General features: G+C 28.4%; 1 long non-coding RNA gene across 2 annotated transcripts; it reads right to left on the reverse strand.

Annotated features, from left to right (window-relative positions):
• Window positions 1–577: 577 nt before the first annotated feature.
• LOC112801260 (uncharacterized) lies at window positions 578–12,538 on the reverse strand. 2 transcript variants are annotated; one of them, XR_003201854.3, is made up of 5 exons: window positions 12,308–12,538; window positions 12,052–12,202; window positions 11,919–11,972; window positions 11,732–11,830; window positions 578–780 (listed from the first exon to the last, which is right to left on the reverse strand). It is a non-coding gene; the product is annotated as an uncharacterized lncRNA (long non-coding RNA). The 2 variants fall into 2 exon arrangements; XR_003201853.3 differs by having other exon boundaries at window positions 582–1,139.
• Window positions 12,539–20,000: the final 7,462 nt, after the last annotated feature.

Genomic DNA, 20,000 nt, shown 5'->3' on the forward strand with positions numbered 1-20,000 from the left:
ATATTCAAGTGAGACCGTGACAGGCGATGATAATCAGTTATATTGGCTCAATGATATTGTCTAGATTGTTAGAAACATAAATGAAGAAGTTAGTGTTTTTTTTTTTCTTTTAATTATAAAAGCTCTTGCTATTTAAATATATAGATGAAAGTAAACATTTTTATTACGTAATGTTTATTGGAGTTTTTGTATATCTAAAAAATTAGAGTAATAACACGCATATGTATATATGTATGATTAAATTATTTTCATACATAATTTATTGAATTAGGGTTTAATGTACTAGTTAGATAAATTATTTTCATAAATTTGTTTATCAATTATTTTTATTGAACTTTTTTATTAAATTATTGAGATAAAATTTTGTTGATAAATTGTTTTTATACATTAGTTGGATAGGTAAGTTAACTATTTATTAATTAGATTTTTTTAAATTATTTTTCTGTTATCACGACTTAAAGATTAGTTACATTATAACTATATAATTTTTGCATCGGATTAGGACATTTTTAATAATAATTTATATTCCAATATTGTATGTATTAGAATTTAATTAGGGTGTGGTTATTTTTATGATATGTTATAATTAAGTAGGTGTATTTATAGTGTTTAGAGACAATAGTATGAGAAGATTATACCTTATTTAAAAAAGATTGGTTTGTTTACCTGGCTAGGTTGAACAGTCATTGGTTCTGGTTTGTCCGAAGACGCACACGTTTTACATGCCATTCAGAGAGTGTACTATCACGCTGTAGGATGTGGCGTACCATCTGAGGTTGCCTGTTGATGGAAAGGCTATTAGTGGGTATCTTACTGACTTCAAACAATATATGAAAGATGGCAAACTAGCTTGAGAGTGGTTTCAGGAATTATTCGGTGAGTTGTCACCGCCAAATAAAGTTAAACAAATGACCGTCCAATACACATGGTTTCATGAGAGGTTTAGAATGCTGCCAGCCGATGCGAGTGATGACATTATTCGCATTTACGCACGTGCATACATCATGTGCTATCCATCCAGCCGTTTGGTGATAAGGGTGCGAACTGGGTCCACAATATCAAACCAATAGTCAAACTCTATCTCTGTCTTCGCATATGCAGCATTCACAAGTAGCCTTTTCGCATTCTGTCTCTTGAAACTGAGGAAAAAATTAGTCGCGACATGACGAATGCAGAATGCTTAATATACATGAGAAAGTAGTCAACCACTTTCAATTGCCTCTAGAGCAACCTTAATGGCATTGTGTCTGTATTTGCTTATTATATTACCTTCTCTTTAACAATAGTTTTGTCTTTTAGGTTGTGAAAATTTTTTTAAATCTTAATTACAATTAATACACGTATCAATTAAGACATGAATTGAAATAGAAAAAAAAATAAAAAAGATAGGTTGAAATTGAATATAAAGAGAATTATTCTACTTTTTATCCAATTTTTTGATACAGTAAAAAAGGGACTCTTCAACCTAACTTGTTTACACCATAATTTAAAAATTGAATCAAAGGGACTCACTTAACCTTCTACCAAATTTTTTGATGTAACAAGAGAGAAACTTACTCAACCTCATTTGTCAACACTATGGTTTTATCACGAAACTAAAAATACTTTGACACTTTTGACACTACCCTAATTACTTTATATGATGACTATAATAGTTTAGGAGGTATTTATATAACCTTTTATTAATTTAAAATAAACAAAATCATAAGCTCACAAATATAAAACTCAATTTAGTAACTAAATAAATAAATAATACTTGAACTATTCATATTACGAACATTTGAAGTATGTATCATTCTCCTCCTCTTCAAAAAATATTCGTCTTCGAATCTTGTAGTTAAAAAAATAATAAATAAAAAGAACAAATACAAGAAAGATAATTTCTATTTTTTTCTTTTTCTTTTCTTTTTGCATTGTATACTTTTTTATTTTTTTTTCAAAAATAATGAAATCAACAAGAACGATAAAAATAATAATGAAACACAAAAAAAGACAAAGATGACAAAAACATAAAAAAGGACGTGAAAAATACTGGAACTCTTTTTTTTTGGGACACAAGAAAAATAAATATAGATTAATAAAGATTATTCTAATATTTAAAATATAATACCAAATGATACGAAATGACAACTAATGATAAACAAGAAGATAAAAATTGAAATAGAAAAAAGATGAATTAAAATTAAAAATAAAAGATAGAAAACAAAAAAAACAGGTTGAAATTGAATAGAGAATCATTATATTTTCTACCCAATTTCTTGATACAACAAAAAAAAGTCTCCTCAATCTAACTTGCTCACACTATAATTTTGGAATTGAATCGAACTCAATCTTCTATCCAATTGTGTGAAACAACAAGAGAGGTATTCACTCAACCTCACTTGTGCATATCATGGTTTTCATCATGAAACTAAAAAAAGTTTTTCAAATATTTAAATTACTCTATATGATTACTACAATAGTTTAAAATGTATTTAAAACCTCTTATTAGGTTAAAATAAAGAAATCCTAATCCCATAAATATAAAGTCCAATTTAGTAATTAAATTGAAAAAATTAAAATACATCCAATTAAATTGAACATTTTAAAAGTATAAACTAATAACTTCTAAATAATATTTGAATTATTTCACGAACATTTGAAGCATGTATCATTCTCCTCCTCTTCAAAAAAGATTCGTCCTCGAATTTTATAATTAAAAAAATAATGTATGAAAAGGACAAATATAAAGAAGATAATTCCTTTTTTTGCACCATATACTTTTTTTATTTTTCTTCTAAATATAAAATCAACAAGAACAACAAAATAATAAGAAAATAGTAACAAGAAGAAAAGAATATAAAAAAAGACGTAAGAGACATTTGACTTTTTTAAGGATAAGAAGAATAAACATAGATTAATAAGGATTCACTTAATACCTTATATCAAATGATAAAGAAGAAAAGAAGATAAACAAAAAGACATGAATTAAAATTGAAATAGAAAAAAAAAACTTGAAATTGAATACAAAGAGAATTATTTTACTTTTTATCTAATTTCTTGTTCCAATAAGAAATGACTCCTCAATCTAACTTGTCTGCACCATAATTTGGAAATTGAATCGAAGGGACTCACTCAACCTTCTACCTAATTTTCTGATGTAACAAGAGAGAAACACATTCAACCTCACTGCTTGTCTACACTATAGTTTCATCACGAAATCAAAAAGTATTTTGACACTCCTCTAATTCCTTTATATGACGACTACAATAATTTAAAAGGTATTTATAATTTTTTACTAGGTTAAAATAAAGAAACCCTAAGCCCACAAATATAAAATTCAACTTAGTATCTAAATGAATAAAATCAAAATACATCAAATTAAATTGAACATTCTAAAAATATAAATTAATAACTTTTAAATAATACTTGAACTTTTCATATCACGAATATTTGAAGCACATATCATCGTTGTTCTGTTCTCCGCGACAATCCAAGGAAAGACAGCCGCTATAAGTGGTGGTGACTTAGCCGCGATTAGGGAGACACAAATTTGGAGTTCTCCACCGCCGATAGTTGCTATTGAAGCACCACATGCTTCACCCTTTTCCTTCATGGGAGTCTCGGCCTTGCTTTTGGCTTCGTCGTCGTCGACGTCACGACCGCCAAATGCCGCTACTAAAGATCCTATCGTAAGAGCTATTTTTGACTGGATTTATGAATTTAAATTTTGAATTTCTGTGGATTCTTTTTATTACATCTTTTCTGTTAGAAATGAATCTAAATTTTCTGTAAATAATTTTGTTAAAATTGATTCATAATTTGTTAGTTCTTGACTTGTTGTAGTTGTTGAATTTGTTATTGAATTTTCTTTTGAATTTGAAGCTTGATCTGCAAATATTTTTTCATAAAATTTTGTCAAATATAGAGCGCTAAAAAGAGATTTTACATTTTTATATAAAAATTTATCTGTAAATCTAAATTTATAATCCATTGATGAAGTAGCAATATTTCATAATCATGCATATGAACACAATTTGCATAAGCTATAAATTTGTCATAATACTCTCTGATAATGTTGGTTTGGATTATTTTAAATTTGCCAAATCATTCAAAAAAATTGATAAAATGGTCAACAAAAACACCATTAAAAGGGAAAAAATAAAATAGAAAGGAATGAATAAAATTAGATAGAAATAAGAAAAGAATTTACTAGATCAGAGAAAATTAAAAAAAAAAATTCTACAAGAGAGGAATCTATTTTTACTCATTACACACCATAATTAGTTTTTATTGACTTCTAAATACATAGATAAAACAATTAATCTATTTATTATTGTAATCTCAGTTTTGTTTGTTGGGAATAAGTAGTATGATTACAATCCAATCAATTACGTGTCAAATAATTTATTATTGTTATTATATTAAAATGTTAATATAATAACGTCGCACTACAAGAAAATAGAGTTATTTTGACACTTTATTTTTTAACACCATAATTAAATGTCAAAATTAATATATATTTTTGACAAATATCACAAATGTCAAATTTTCTATATTTTCTTGACGAAAAATTTGACCGTAGAAAATTACTCCTCAATTTTGACACTCATTTGTTTTCAATCTACTCTACTATTTTTTTCTTCTTTGGGCTCTGTTAATTTTGACATCACACTGCTCTCAGTTTAGGATTATACAAACTCATTCTTTATCTTCAAAATCTCAATTTATTCTTTAGTTTCAAGATCACATCTCATTCTTTGTTAAAATTTTTTGTTGAGAATATTTTATAGTCAATAAGTGTCAAAATAAATAGTATTTTTGACAATTAATAAGTATCAAAGAAAATATGTTCTCAAAATTTTCTAACAAATTATTTTTGACAGCCAATATTTATCAAAATAAGATTTAAATTTTTTTCACAATTGCTTATATGTTAAAAATACTATTTTTGACAAAACTTTTATTAACATATTTTCATAGTTAAAATAGTGTCAAAATTTGTTTTTTTGACAAATTTTAATTTTCTTTTACACATTATAACCCTAAAAAATAATCTATATTGTTGTAGTCCTTGATTAAATTTAGAGATTTATCATTGTAATAGTGATTATAATATTGAGAGATAAATCTTTTATAAATTAATCTAAATTGTTCTTGGTCATAGAATTATTAAAAAGGACATTAATAATCCAAAAAGACCAATATATATATATATATATATATATATATATATATATATATATATATATATATATATATAATGGTCTTCATTGGATGAAAATTAATAGATCTCATTTATTAAATTATATATATAGATAGTGCATATAAAGATATGACCATTGAACTGACTCAGTTTGAGAATTCCTAATGGTTATAATTACCGCATATTTGTCAATAGGATATTCTCAAGATGAACATAGTAATAGAGTTTCCTTTGACCTGTGACTGTCATAGTAATTAACAATGTATTTATTATACTTTGATTCCGGACACCTAATACCCTAGGGTGCTAGTTGAATGGATATTGGGTATGATTTAAATACTTGTAGAATTAATGATTAGTCAATAAAGAATCCATCAACTCTCGGTAAAGAGTTTGAGCTCTATAATTATAATGACTGAGATGAATAAAACCTTGGCCAAGGGGATTGAATGAATGAAGAAATGAGTTTCTTAAGTCATTCACAGTTCATTATAATAATGGTAACAAGTTAGAGTTTGACAATTAAACTATACTCTAAAGGTTAACCAAGAGCTGAAAAGATGGAAGGAATTATACTTTATTCTTCTAAGGTTCTTAGTAAAAATATATTACTTTATACTATCGGGTCGTTGAGAAGTGTTGCTAGACGCCAACCTTGATTAGTAAATTTAGTACGACTAATTTACTACCCGCTTAGTATTGAACTTATGGGGTCACACACTAACAAGTGTTCTAATCTTTGCTATAGAATTATTTAATTATTATTTTGATTTGATCAAATAAATAATTATATTAATTCAAATGGAATATTATTATATTCTTTGCTAGCACCAAGAATATAATAATAGTATGATAATTGAGAATATTAAATGAGATTTGAGAATAATTAGTTAGTCTATTTTTAAATTTGGATGTGATCCTAACTGATTCTGTTTTCAAATTGAATTATGATATGATTCATAAATTTGAAGGATTCAGATTTAGAATTTCAATATATGATTTAAATTTGAATTGAGATTCAAATTTAAAATCAATAACAAATCTCATACTATATATATGTACGTTAAGAGTACAGAAAAGTGACGAGAATAAAATAGAAGAGTTTTATTCCTTTACCTCTATGCACATAAATGTATGTAAGCCTAATTCTTAGAGAAGAATTTTATGGCGTGCAAAGAGTTGCAAGAGGTTTCTCAACTTAGATCAGATGTCCATTGGTCAAGGAGTTGACAGCAAAGATTGGTCTCAGTCTGGATACGCATAGCGCCTTCGTACCGTCGAAGGAGAAAGTGATTTTTACTAGCGTACACAGGTATTTAGATCTGATCTATATATTATTATTAGAATAAAGTTTAAACACAAAATAAATCTTTAGAATTACCTTATTTTTCTTTCACAGCATGTTATGAACAACATGGCAATCCTTCATTGTTGATAATAGGTTATAAAGTAAGTAAACGATCCATTACGTGTATCTCTACTTAGATGATTTTGATTATCAGAAAATATTAGGCAGCCAAATATTTTTTAAATTAACTAGTACTCTAACGAAATTGTTTGCTTACGTATGCTTTTTTTCTGTATTTTTTTTATATGTACTGTTTTTAATTTTCCTTCTTCAATATATCTACTTTTTTTTTCTTCTCTTTTTATGTTTTCTTCATTTCCTCCTGCTTTTAATTCTGTATCATCATCATATATCTTCTTTTTTTTGTTTTTTTTTGTTCTCTTTTAATAAAGAACAATAACAATGAAAAAAAAATCAATGATATAGTAATATTCAAACTTTATTATAGACAAAATATCCACTATCAATTCAGATGTTCAATAGAATAAAAGATAGATATATAAACTTATATATATATATATGTATTTTTGTTATAGATATTATGTTACAGTTAAAATTTTTTTATGTCATAATTAAAAACGTTTGATAAAAAAATTATTTTTAATAATTTATAATAGATTAAAAAAAATTTTATCCTCATCTTTCTTTTTTTCTCTTTTAGTTACATCCTTTTATAACTATTTTAATTTGACCCGCTTAAAAGGAAAAAAATTATAATAACACCAAAAAATAAAAATAAAAAACATAATAACAACAATAGCAATTAAAGAAAAAGAAGGATTCTTAGAAAAGAATTCTAAATAGTTCTATATAGTTGTGCGTTTCTAGGGTTTGAAAGTTTCTGCTAAGGTTTGTATGCCAACTAGAGTTTGAGAGTTTCTAATTTGTAAATCTGTCTTTGAGGGATCTAAGAATGAGAGAGCAATCTACTAATCCTAAACACACCTTGTGAATTTTGAATGGCATTAGAGGAGCCTCAGAAGACTCAGAATCCCATCCTTTTAGGATCAAATGAGGAGGAAGTGGTAAATTTAGGAGAGGAAGACAGGAAAACAGAAATCGAGAATTGTTTCCGGAGCCTAATAGGAAGGCTGATGGCAGATAAGGGTTTTAGCTCGGGGACAATGGAAGGAGCTTTCAACGCCATATGGAATCAACCGAAATGTATGAGGGTCAAGGCTCATGGATATAATATTTTTCAGTTCTTTTTTAATAAGGAGACGAATATGCTTAGAGCTGAAAGTGGTTCACCTTAGCTTTTCAAATAATTTATCATTCATCTAAGGAAATGGCATACGACAATGAGAATTGAGGAAGAGGATTATACACGTATCCCGATTTGGATACAATTCTGGGACATGCCAGAATATTGCAAAACAAAGGAAGCAGCTAGAAAGATAGGAGGAAAGATCGATGAGGTCATGGAAGCTGAAATATATATGATGCGAGGTAAGGAAGACAGAATTATGAAGGTTATAGTTCATATTGATGTTACTAAAACTCTGAAATAAAACATCAAAATTGCTAGTCCTAATCAAACTATTTTTAACATTGCCCTGAGATATGAGAGAATAGGAATTTACTGTTGTTTCTATAGTTTTATAGGCCACGAAATCAAAAATTGCAGCAGCTATATGAAAGTATTAGCAGAATAACAAACAGTGAATAAAAAATGGAGGCTAGATTTGAAAGCACGCATACCAATTTGGGTGGAAGATAGCAGAGCAGAAGGAGAACAATAACCTAAATAAGAGAAACCAAACCTGAATCGCCAGATAAAAAATCCACACCAGTCAATTTGTTAAGGAATTTTGTAAACCTTTCAGTTTCAGACACACAAAGAATCCAATCACTTGACCATTCACCCAATCAATCACCACAACACATTTTTATACCCACACAATTGTAACAATTGTACAACCAAAAACGCATCCAACACCTCTCAAGATCACCAATAAAAACCAACCTAATAATCTCAAATCAATCAAACACACAAAATCTTTAAATCAACAACATTAAATATCACACAATAACCGTAAGCCAACCCGAACCCCTTGTTGACCCACCTAATAAACCCCAACACATGGAATAATCTGAAAATTTTTGCTCAGGAATTAACCATAAAACCCCTATCAAACCACATAAAAGACTGAAACTTAAACACCTAGCTAGGAATATGGAGAATGAAAGAAATGTGGAGAGAATTGCTGGCTTTAAACGAACCTTAAAGCAAAAGGATCAAAAGGAGAAAGAGGAGAGGACAGACTTGATGGAGATGAATGTTGTAGAAAGGGTGAAGGGTGCCATCCCCAAACTGGCACCCCGTATGCCATGAAGATAATCATGTGAAACTGTCGGGGTTTGGAGAAACCCCTAACAGTTCACAACATTAAAGGGATGAGAACATCCCATTCTCCCGAGGTATTGTTCTTTTGTGAAACAAAGCAACATCCCTCGTTTGTGGAATGACAGTTGCAAAAATGTGAATTTACAAAATTCTATCATGTAGCACCGAATGGCTTAGCGAGAGGTCTAACATTGACATGGATAGAAGAATTTAATGTGGAGGTTATAAGGGAAGAAGGATTTTGCATGGTGTTTGCTGCTATCGATTTTGAGAGAAATATAAGGTAGAATGTGATTAGAGTCCACTTGCATAGTGCTGACCACATTTAGGTGAACCAATATAAAAAACTGCTGGAAATTATTGATTCTTTAAATGACATATATCTAGTTATTGGAGATTTCAACGCAATTACAGCTGCACATGAAAAGGAAGAGGCATTGAAAAATCACCCCAATCAATTAGACAATTTCAAGAATTTATAAATAGTGGACAACTTGTGGATATGAGATTCATATGTGAAAAGTACATAGGGTGGAACAGAAGTTGCCAAAACAGAGTAATAAGAGAAAGACTAGATAGGGAGCTGATCTCGATGACTCTAAGAAAAAAATATTCAATTGCAACTATCACTCATTTAGAGGACACAGAATCATATCACAAGCCTATCTTAATGTGTACCAAGCCAGTTTTTCAAAAAGCCAAACGTAGATTTCACTTCTAAGAAAGACGGTGTGGAATGAAAAGGGTGGATGAAATAATAAAGGAAGGTTTAGAAAATAAATGTCCCTGGATCTTCAGTGTACAAGTTTTATCAAAAGTTAAAATAGTATAGACACGACTTAGTCAAATGGCAAGTTTCGGGTGTGAATATTTCAAAAAAAGTAATTGAAAGACTTGAGGCTAAATCAGCCGGAAGCAATAGAAAAGGTTCAAATATTGAAGATTGAAGGCGAACTGGCGGCTGCCATCATAAGTGAAGAAAGATTTTGGAAAGAAAAATCCAGAACTAATTGGCTCAAATGGGGTGACCAGAATACAAGGTATTTTCATGCACAAAACCAAGATCGAAGTAGGAGGAATAAAATCTGGAAATTAGAAGAAGAAAATGGCAATTGTTGTACTACTCCCAACACAATTGGAGCATGTGCACAGAAATACTATAAAGAATTGTTCTTGGCAGACCCTACCCAAGATCCTAATGAACTACTGGGAGGCATAGGAAGAAAATTGACGACAAATATGAATCAGTTTCTTATTAAACCTGTTTTGAAAGAAGAGATCAAAAGGGCAATTTTTTCTATAAATTTAGAAGCAGCTCCAAGGGAATGATGAGTTTACCGCAAAATTCTACCAATTTTATCGACAAATTATCAAATCTGATGTGATTCAAGCAGTTAAATTTTTTTTAGGGGAGGTAAAATCCTTAAAGGATTTAATCATACACAAATTTGTTTAATTTCAAATATACCTAATGCTACATCAATGAATCAAGTGAGGCCGATTAGCCTTAGCACTGTCTTCTACAAAATTATTTCAAAAATTTTGGTTCATCGTTTCCAACCTTTCATAAATTTACTTATCAGTAAAAATCAGAGTGCCTTTATTAAAGAAAGATTAATAAGTGATAATATCCTAATTGCTCATGAATGCATGCACCACCTTAAAACTAAGGAGCATGGAAGAGAGGAAATGGCATTTAAAGTTGACATGAGTAAGGCTTACGATAGAGTAGAGTGAAATTTTGTATGGTACATTATGAAAAAATTGGGTTTTTATTCAAAGTGGACTCGGTGGATGAAGGAATGTGTTTCTTCAATCTCTTATTTTGTTATTGTGGATGGATCACCAACTGATTTTTTTAAATCAAGTAGAGGACTCCGACAAGGAAATCCTCTTTCACCATACCTATTTCTTATTTGTGCAGAAGGCTTGTCCTATTTGCTCCACAAAGAAAAACAGAATAATGTAGTGCAAAAACTCAGATTTAACAATAGATTCCCTCCATCTCACACCTACTCTTTGCAGATGACTCATTACTTTTTTGCAAGGCCACAAAGCTAAACTGTGACAATTGTTGCGAATCCTAGAATAATATGACAACATGAGTGGACAGAAAATAAATTTGAGCAAATTTGCCGTATTTTTCAGCAAGAACTCCCTCAACAAATTCGGACTGTTTTGGCTAATACATTAGGAGTTCAAAATAATGGCGCTCAAGATAAATATTTAGGCTTGTCATCTATGGTAAATAGGTCTAAGAATGAAACCTTTTCTTTTATTAAAGATAAGGTAGGAAAGAAATTGGCGCATTAGAAAAGAACATTCTTACCCACTAGTAGAAGGGAAATACTTATAAGGGCAATAGGATCAGCAATTTTAGTATAGACTTTAAGTTGCTTTAAATTACCCGACTCATTACTCGAGGAATTACATAGAATGATGATGTAATTTTGGTGGGACAGAAAACTAATGAAAAGAGAATGCACTGGGTCAACTGGGATATCATAAGCCGAGACAAGAATCATGAAGGATTAACCTTCAAAGATCTCAAGGCTTTCAACTTGGCAATGCTAGGCAAACAAGGCTGGCGGCTTCTCACAAACACTCAAACACTCTTTTACAAAATCTATAAAAATAAGTACTTCAAGTACTCATCATTCTTGGAAGCAAAAGCAGGTAACGGATCCTCATGGGCTTGACAAAGCCTCTTAGAGGATAGAAAAGTACTAGAAAAGGGAGTAAAATGGAGTATAACGGCACAAAGTTCAATTAAGATTAGGCAAGACCCCTGGTTTGGAGACCAGGCTCCTTTCAGAATCCCAAATGGTGAATGCAATGATGATAATATTACCTGGGTGTGACAACTCATTATAGAGAATGGAGACTGAAACCCCCCAACTGCTTAGCCACAACTTTAGTACTGAAATAGCTCAGCAAATCCAGCAAATTTCTATCATATGCAAAAATCGGAATTAATTAAATGGACACTTCACACTTCTGGTGCTTACTTAGTCAACTCTAGATACAATGTGGCATACCAATTTTTTTATTCTCCTGTGGATAACCTCCATAAACGCCTTCAAGACAAGATTCTGTGGCAGAGTATTTGGAAATTTCAGTGTCAACCAAAGATCAAAACATTTGTTTGGAAGCTAATACATGATGGGTTACCAGTAATGCATAATTTGAATAAAAGAATACTAGAGGAATCGACAAGACTTGTCTGATCTGTCAAATTCTTCCAGAGACCCCCTCCACGCTACAGTGTTCTGCTTTGCAGTGATGAACGCATGGACCAGCTCCGATTTAGCAAGCATAATACCTAGAGATTCAACAATGACAACACGGAATTAGTGGAAACAAGTTGTGGGTATGTTGAAGCAAGAACCAACCGAATTTTAATGAAAAATGCTCAAAAATAGCTTACCTCCTATGGCAATCATGGCTAACTAGAAATGCCTTTATTTTTTAGAAAAAAAGAATATATATTGAAAAAAGTATATCTCAAACAGTAAAAAAATTCGAAAGATTTCAGAGAACTCGTCTCAATGGAACAGGTTGAAGAAGAAAACGGTGTGCTTCTTTCGTTTTTGCTTCTCATTTCTTCTTGATTCTATTTTCCTTACTTCAAGCTTTCGAAAGCTTTTTTTTAGTTTACTATTCATTATTTATCTTTTGGAAAATTTTTACTCAGATGTATTGATTTATATATGTTTTCTTTTCTAATGCAATAAAATACTATATCTTTGATAAAAAAAAAAGTTAAAGAAAAAGGCGATAACAAATATACAAGGAGTGTCTAATTCACAGTCATTACTAAACTTAAATTAAGACTTAATTTTTAAAAATATTTGTATATATAATAATATTGATTTATTTTTTTATTTTTAAATATTTGATTTTTTAATTTTTTTAATTGTAACACTCTACTGAAATAGATTAGTTCTACTAACTTACTAGGAGCAAGCCTTCATATATATATATATATATATATATATATATATATATATACACGTTAAAGTCAACGAGTAATTCGTAATACGGTTCTGTTACGTTACCGACAGCATATCTGTCAACGTCTGCCAATTTTTATTTATAATTGTGTTTCATGAAAGTGTGTTTGTAGATGTGTCTAATAAAAATGTCTTTTTTATAACTGTGTTTAATAGAAGTGTCTTTATAGATATATTTTATGGATGTGTTTCTTTATATATGTATTTAAAATATATTAATTATTAGACACATCTACGAATACACTTCCATGAAACACAAATATAAATAAGAGTTGACAGAAGTTGACAGATAATATATTGGTACCCTATACTTTTCTTTCGTAATATTATGGATATTTATCTTCGGGATGAATAGAAAATAGACCGTAAAATTCGGCATATACACGTCACTCCTGAAACAACTACGACTGTGTGTACAGGGTATTGTGGTTTAATAATAGACAATTATTTGGTACCAAACGAAATATAAACTTACAAATATTGAATTCATAATTTAATGGTTTTGTTTTGCTGGCTCATCCTTAAATGCTCTTTGCTAAGTATGGAGTACTGCACACTTTATAAATTTATTAAATTTGAATTTTTTATTTATTATATTTTATTTGAATGGTCTAGATTTAAAAAGATAACCTGTTAATCAGGTTAATCATTTTTTTTACAAATTTTAAATTTTTTTTATAAATCTCAGATATTGGGTTCAAGTTTAAAATAAAAAATAGTATATAAATATTAAAAATAACATGTCTATAAAAAAAATGTTATTGGACTTTAGAATTAAAATAAATAATACATAAAAATAAGTTGAAAATTCATGTACTAAATCCAGAAAAAAAGATATATTAGAATCTTAAAAAAAATAATATTAAATATATATTATGTATATAATATTAAAATTTAAATAAATTTTGTTTTGTGTGAAATAAAACTATAATATTAAATATAAACATAATGATAAAAAATTGTGTTATATATATATAATATTAAAATTTAAATAAATTTTATTTTATGTGAAATAAAATTATAATATTAAATACAAGGATAATGATAAAAAATTTTGTGTTATATATATATATATATATAATTTTATTTTGTGTGAAACAAAATTAAAACATTAAATATGAATAAAATGATAAAAAAAATTATATTATATAAATTTAATTAAAAAGAACATATATACAACATAAAAAGCAAACAAACATATAATAATTTTATTTTGTGCGAAACAAAAATTAATATAAAAAATACTGATATAATTTTTTATTAACAATTTTTTATTGAAATATGTTATTTTATTATATTTATAATATATTATTTTAGATAATTATATTATTTTAGTTAATATATATTATTTAAAAAATATTTAAAATTTATTATTTTGTATTAAGAATATTATTAAAAATATATTATTAGTTTTTCTTAAAATAATATTTTCTTGTATTCGGTTCAAACACTATGACAATAAAAATTTTTTACGTAACTGCATCTACTCAATAAATATTATATTCATTTATTTCTATATTGCATGTAAAATAAATAATTAATGTTTAAAAAAAGTTAATAAAAGAAAGAATTATTCTTTTTTTCCAACTCTTAGATGAAAACTATGTCATTTGAACTATAACTCGTTGATAAAGAAAGAAATATTTTTAATTATATATTAAATAGAATAATTATTTATTAGGCTCATTCTTATACAAATAATTTTTTTTTAATTTTATAACTGTAATATTTTATACCAAATTAACTTTAAAATTTAATTATTTTTTGAATAAACTACTAAAAAATAATACAAATAATTGTTTAAATATAATTGTATTTTAATTTTTCATTTTATTACGTACAATTTGAGGATAATTTGAAATAAAAGATAATAAACTTGTTGTAACTGCCATCTATTTTGTGCTTTGACTATGTCGTCATCTGAGAATCATGGCGTCTTCACGGAGGTTCTTCTACAGAATCGATTTTGCGTTTGGAGTTAGCCAACCAACAGTAGCGACAGACATGCGTCTTCCTTTTCTATGGCAGTAATTTTTCGGACTTTGAAGGTCATTTATGGTAGAGGTGGAATGTGGTGGGTTCAAGAGCGTTAAAATCTGTGACTAGTCAGAACGATAATGGAAGCACCTGCCAACAAATAAAACAGTGAAAATGTTTGAAGACATCACATCGACAATAACAGAATAATGGAGGAATTCAATCAAATTTTCCTGAGTATTTTTGTGGTGTAAAGGTCGTCCCTGTGTTAAATGAGGGAATTAGGATTTTTGTTAGTACCGGTTTGTTTGTTAAGCCCATGACAAAAAAAAATAATAACAATAATAAATAAATTTAATTTATCTGATAATTTTTGATAGTAGGTTAATTTTCAAAGAGTGTTGCACTTCCTACTTTACCTGGAGTGCACTAGCTTTCGTCCGTTTTGCTCATCTCATTTGAATTTAAAATGGTGTTAAATTCTCCTTTTCTTTTATTTTATTGATTTAAAAAAAAGCATAAACTATTGAAGAGAGAGGTTATCAAAATTCAAAAACAACATTTATTATTGTTTAGTGGAAAAAACACATGATGGTCAAACCAGAAAGAAAAAAAATGTGGAAAAATGTATAAGTCAAAAATAGCGCTCGACTAGAATTTTATTTTTATTTTCTTGATGATAATATATACTATGCCGAAAAAAATCGTTGTATGTAGACTTGTAGTTGTAACCTTTAACTTGTCCAATTGAACATTATATATGGCTGTAAAATGAATTGTAACAAAATTAAAATGCTTCTTATCAAAGAGATAGAGAGAGAGAGTTGGTGGTTTGATGAATTAGGATGGGCAATTAGGAAACAAAAGCAAGAGAAAGAGGGAGATGTTGCAGCTTCCAATTAACCGATTATTTGGTACTACATTCAAGAAGCAGCATCGAATATTGACCTAAAGAAAAGTAACGACACTTTTAATTTGGCCAATATGGTGTAAACAAGAACAAGATAAAAAGGACAAAGGTAGAAGAGTACAAATTAAATTAGCCATGTTGTTCCAAAGTTCATGTAAATTAGAAAAAAGCTGCAAATCAATTTAAATTTGACCCACTACTATATGTTGAGTCGGTGTGGTCCAAGTGCGCGGTTCGGACTTTTCTTTTTTTGGGTATGCAACTATGCATGCTCGAATCTGTGTTCCTTGTCACCCATCAAATCATCAAAAATCAAATTCATAGCATATGCCAAACCTGTGGCTTCATTTTGTTCTCTCATGAAAAACGAATATCCACCACACCATTTCATTTCGCCGTGTCCTTTGTACAACAACAAGCCATGCTTCTTAATTAACCTACTTTAGTTTAATTTGAAGGACTTTATTTTCAAAAATTGAGCACCATACCATAACATGTAATCACCACCATTCGATCAACTACTATACTACATCTGGTAATGTATACACATTATTAATATTATTAAATAATAATAAATATCTGTTCATTGAATAGGGAGTAATTTATTATTTATTTGTATCATAAATCACATACACACATTGTTAATAAGCTCGCAATATTTTATAATACCGGCAAAGCAGCAACATCTTATCTTGTCCCAGGTTTTAAAATACGTTGCCGCAAATAGTGCAGAGAAAACTGTTTAATTTGTAGCATGTGGCCCAAGAATTAAAAATGTTTTAATTTTCTTCATACAATTAAATTATTAATCAATGAAAACGTGGGTGGAGTGATGATTCTAAATAATATATCTATCCTATTGAAGTACCAAAAGCAAATTTTGTGGAAAAGGATGATAATCAGTTGTTTAAATATATTATGACTGGACGTTACGATATCCCACTCAAAATGATGAATACTCCATATATATTCAAAGAATATAATTAGAACTCTGTGATGTGCTACTAATATTGTTGTTGAACGAAGTTGAAAGTGGTATCTGGAAATAGCACCGTGTGTAAAATTATCCTTAAGATTTTAATTGTATTAATTATATTTTTAAAATTGAAAAAAGTTATCAAATTGGTCATTGACTTTATATTAAGCTGACTTATTTTAGTTTTTGAAATTGAATCGAATGTCGTAAGTATACCAAATTAGTCTATCACCAATTATTTTATTTTTTTATTTAAAATTCTCAATATCTTTAGATGTACTAATTTCAGTTTTATTTTTTTATATATTGTTTAAATACAAATATTTTTATAAATTATTTTTAAGATTTTAGTTTCAATTATACAAATTTTTTTCTTCAATAATTTAACATTGATAAATTTTTTGTAATATATATGTATGTTATTTTTAAAAAAATTATATAATTGATTAAACATGCATATTTTTATTTTCGTAAAAAAAACGCACATTTTTTAAAAAAATCAAGAATCAAATTTTTTTTATTTTTTGATTTTTATAAAAGTACACTTTTTTTGGACTTAAAAAATATATTTTAAATCAATCATATAATTTTTTTATTAAATAACATAATCATTGTTACGAAACGTACTTTAAATCAGTTATGTGTAAATGAGCTAGATAAAATAGGTTAGAGATGACAATAAAAGTGCTTAAAGTGCCTTTATCTCAGTTTCAAGATGACCGTTGAAGTTATGAGTAAGATACTCCAACACCTAAATTAGCAAGAATTTAAGTTGATTTATATGAGAATTGGATCGAAAAATACCTAAGTTTGTTAAAATATTTATAAGAAGTGGTGATAACTTAATCATCTAAATTGATGAATTTCTCTAAAGTGAGTATATGATTTTTTTTTTATTTCCTAGGAAATTATCTCATGTCGCGTAGTTATTAGTGTTAAATTATTATGAAAAAATTATATGATTAAAATTAAAATTTTAAAAATATTTATTAAAAGTATTTGTGTTTAAAAATATGTGAAAAAATGTATTAAAATTAATGTACTTAAAGATATTGAGAATTTTAAATTAATTAAAAAAAGAAAAAATTAGTGAAATGATTAATTTGGTACATCATATCTAATTTCAAAGGCTAAAATGACTTTTTTAAAAGTCAAAAACCAATTGAATGCATCTACAATGATGACATAGTGAATATAACGTGGATAAATAATATTACAATACGTAGCCCAAACTAACACATAATCAAATAATATTGTGAAACATGATATATCCGTCCACGTCAACATGCCACATGTCACTGATAGATTTATTATTATATTATTACAGGTGACCAAATCATAAAGTAACATATGTTACTAATAATCTATATCATCAAATTATATCAACACTTTGTTAACAAAAAAATAAAGATTAACGTAATACACTTTTATTAATTTCAAAATATAATTAGTATAATTAAAATCACAAAAATAATTTTAATACACCATTTCAATTTCAGAAATTATTTGTGTTTAGCTCTATTATTGTCAGCATCAAGTCATAAAAAATAGATGAAAAAGTGGCATTAGAAAAAAGCACTACTATTTTACGAATTAAACTTACATTAAAATTTAGATAAAAAGATATAATTAATTTTATATAAAATTAATAATTAAAAATTATTAAATAATTTGATAAATATGATGCTAAAAATTAACACCTCTCAATCATCATCTTGAATTTCTGCGTAAAAATTAACTAACGATATGACGCTAATTCTACGAGCAAAAAAAGTTGGAAGAAGTTAGCGGAAAAGTGAGCAACGAAAAATGATATTACGATATCACGTGGCAGATTTCCCCCATGAAAGTGAAAAGAATTGTTATTGCTTTCGAGTTTCACATGTTGTGGTAAATTGACATCTGTCACATGAAAATAAAATGGGTATAATCAATCTAGAAGCACTCACACATTATCTTGATATCTTCTGTTTTCTATTATTATATCCATATTGTGTGGCTTTCATTCGTATATTACGTCTCTTTTTCAATTGTCCGATTGTTTTTTGTTAAAATTGATAACTATAGCTACTAGCCCTTCTCATAAAGTGGGAAATATATAATAATTCAGAAAGATAATAAAGCATCAAACATAGGAACATTATCCAAAGATATATTAAACATTATTTTGTCGTTCTTAATTGAAATCTGAAAACAGAGAAAGTGTGAACTGTATGATACGGTTTCACACCACAGGCGGCAGGGGTACGTAGTTTGACCTTTTTAGTTTTGAGTTAATTACTTACCAGATACGATCGATGATGATACCATCATAATTTACGTCATCAATAATTCTAGCAATTAACGACGTGGATGCCACTATAATTAACTACTATGGCGAAAATTTAAGAAACAAACTAAACAAAATGGGTGTAAAACAGAAGTGTTGTCCGAGTTGGAGTCCTCAAAATTGACCATTTAAAATTCCTTGTCCAAAACAATGGTAGTGCTAATTTCTTGAATTTCCAAGAGGACCTTTACAGATTCACTTGTCCTACATCGGATAAGGATACAATAATGACAATTCTAATACTGCAAATGCAAGGTGGTCAACACATGCATTATAGCGTTCACGAGAAAACGAGGATTTGGTTTTTTCTCTGAACAAGCATGAAAATTAAAGTGATCAAACAGAGAACACGGATTATAAATGTGTGAATCCTTGGATCCACCTCATAAAGTTTACTTTGGCCACCATCTTCTCTATGCTTTCATTAATGTATGTAATTTGTACCCTAATAATAGAAAGTAGTGGCGATCGTACTTGCTTTCACTCTCATGCTAATCCTTCTTCATCCACATATTATTCTTGCTCCATCTAAAAATCTTGAGTAGATTCGGATAAGCTTCAAATTTATACAATCACTACTGCGGATTGCAATAAGATATATTAACCTATGTTCACTTTTTAGCTGACCATCACGCAAGTCTTTATTATGTCACTATCCATTCTCTTTTTCTTGACGTGATGTAACGTAAATATGTAAGCAACAACCCTTATTTTTTCAAACTTGATTGAATGTAGTAAACATGTACCCTTCCCTTCCTTAATAAATCATAATTAGAAGTAACCAATTGAGATGGTGTGTCTAACAATAGATAATGAATAGTACTAGTAGGGTTAGGGTTGGGATTAGGTGTAGTCGTATATATGCGAATCTTGGATCAATCACAAGAAATGTTTTTGTCCATATTAGTTCTAGGT

This window comes from Arachis hypogaea, chromosome 5, assembly GCF_003086295.3.
Source record: "Arachis hypogaea cultivar Tifrunner chromosome 5, arahy.Tifrunner.gnm2.J5K5, whole genome shotgun sequence".
NCBI classification, from domain to species: Eukaryota; Viridiplantae; Streptophyta; class Magnoliopsida; order Fabales; family Fabaceae; genus Arachis; species Arachis hypogaea.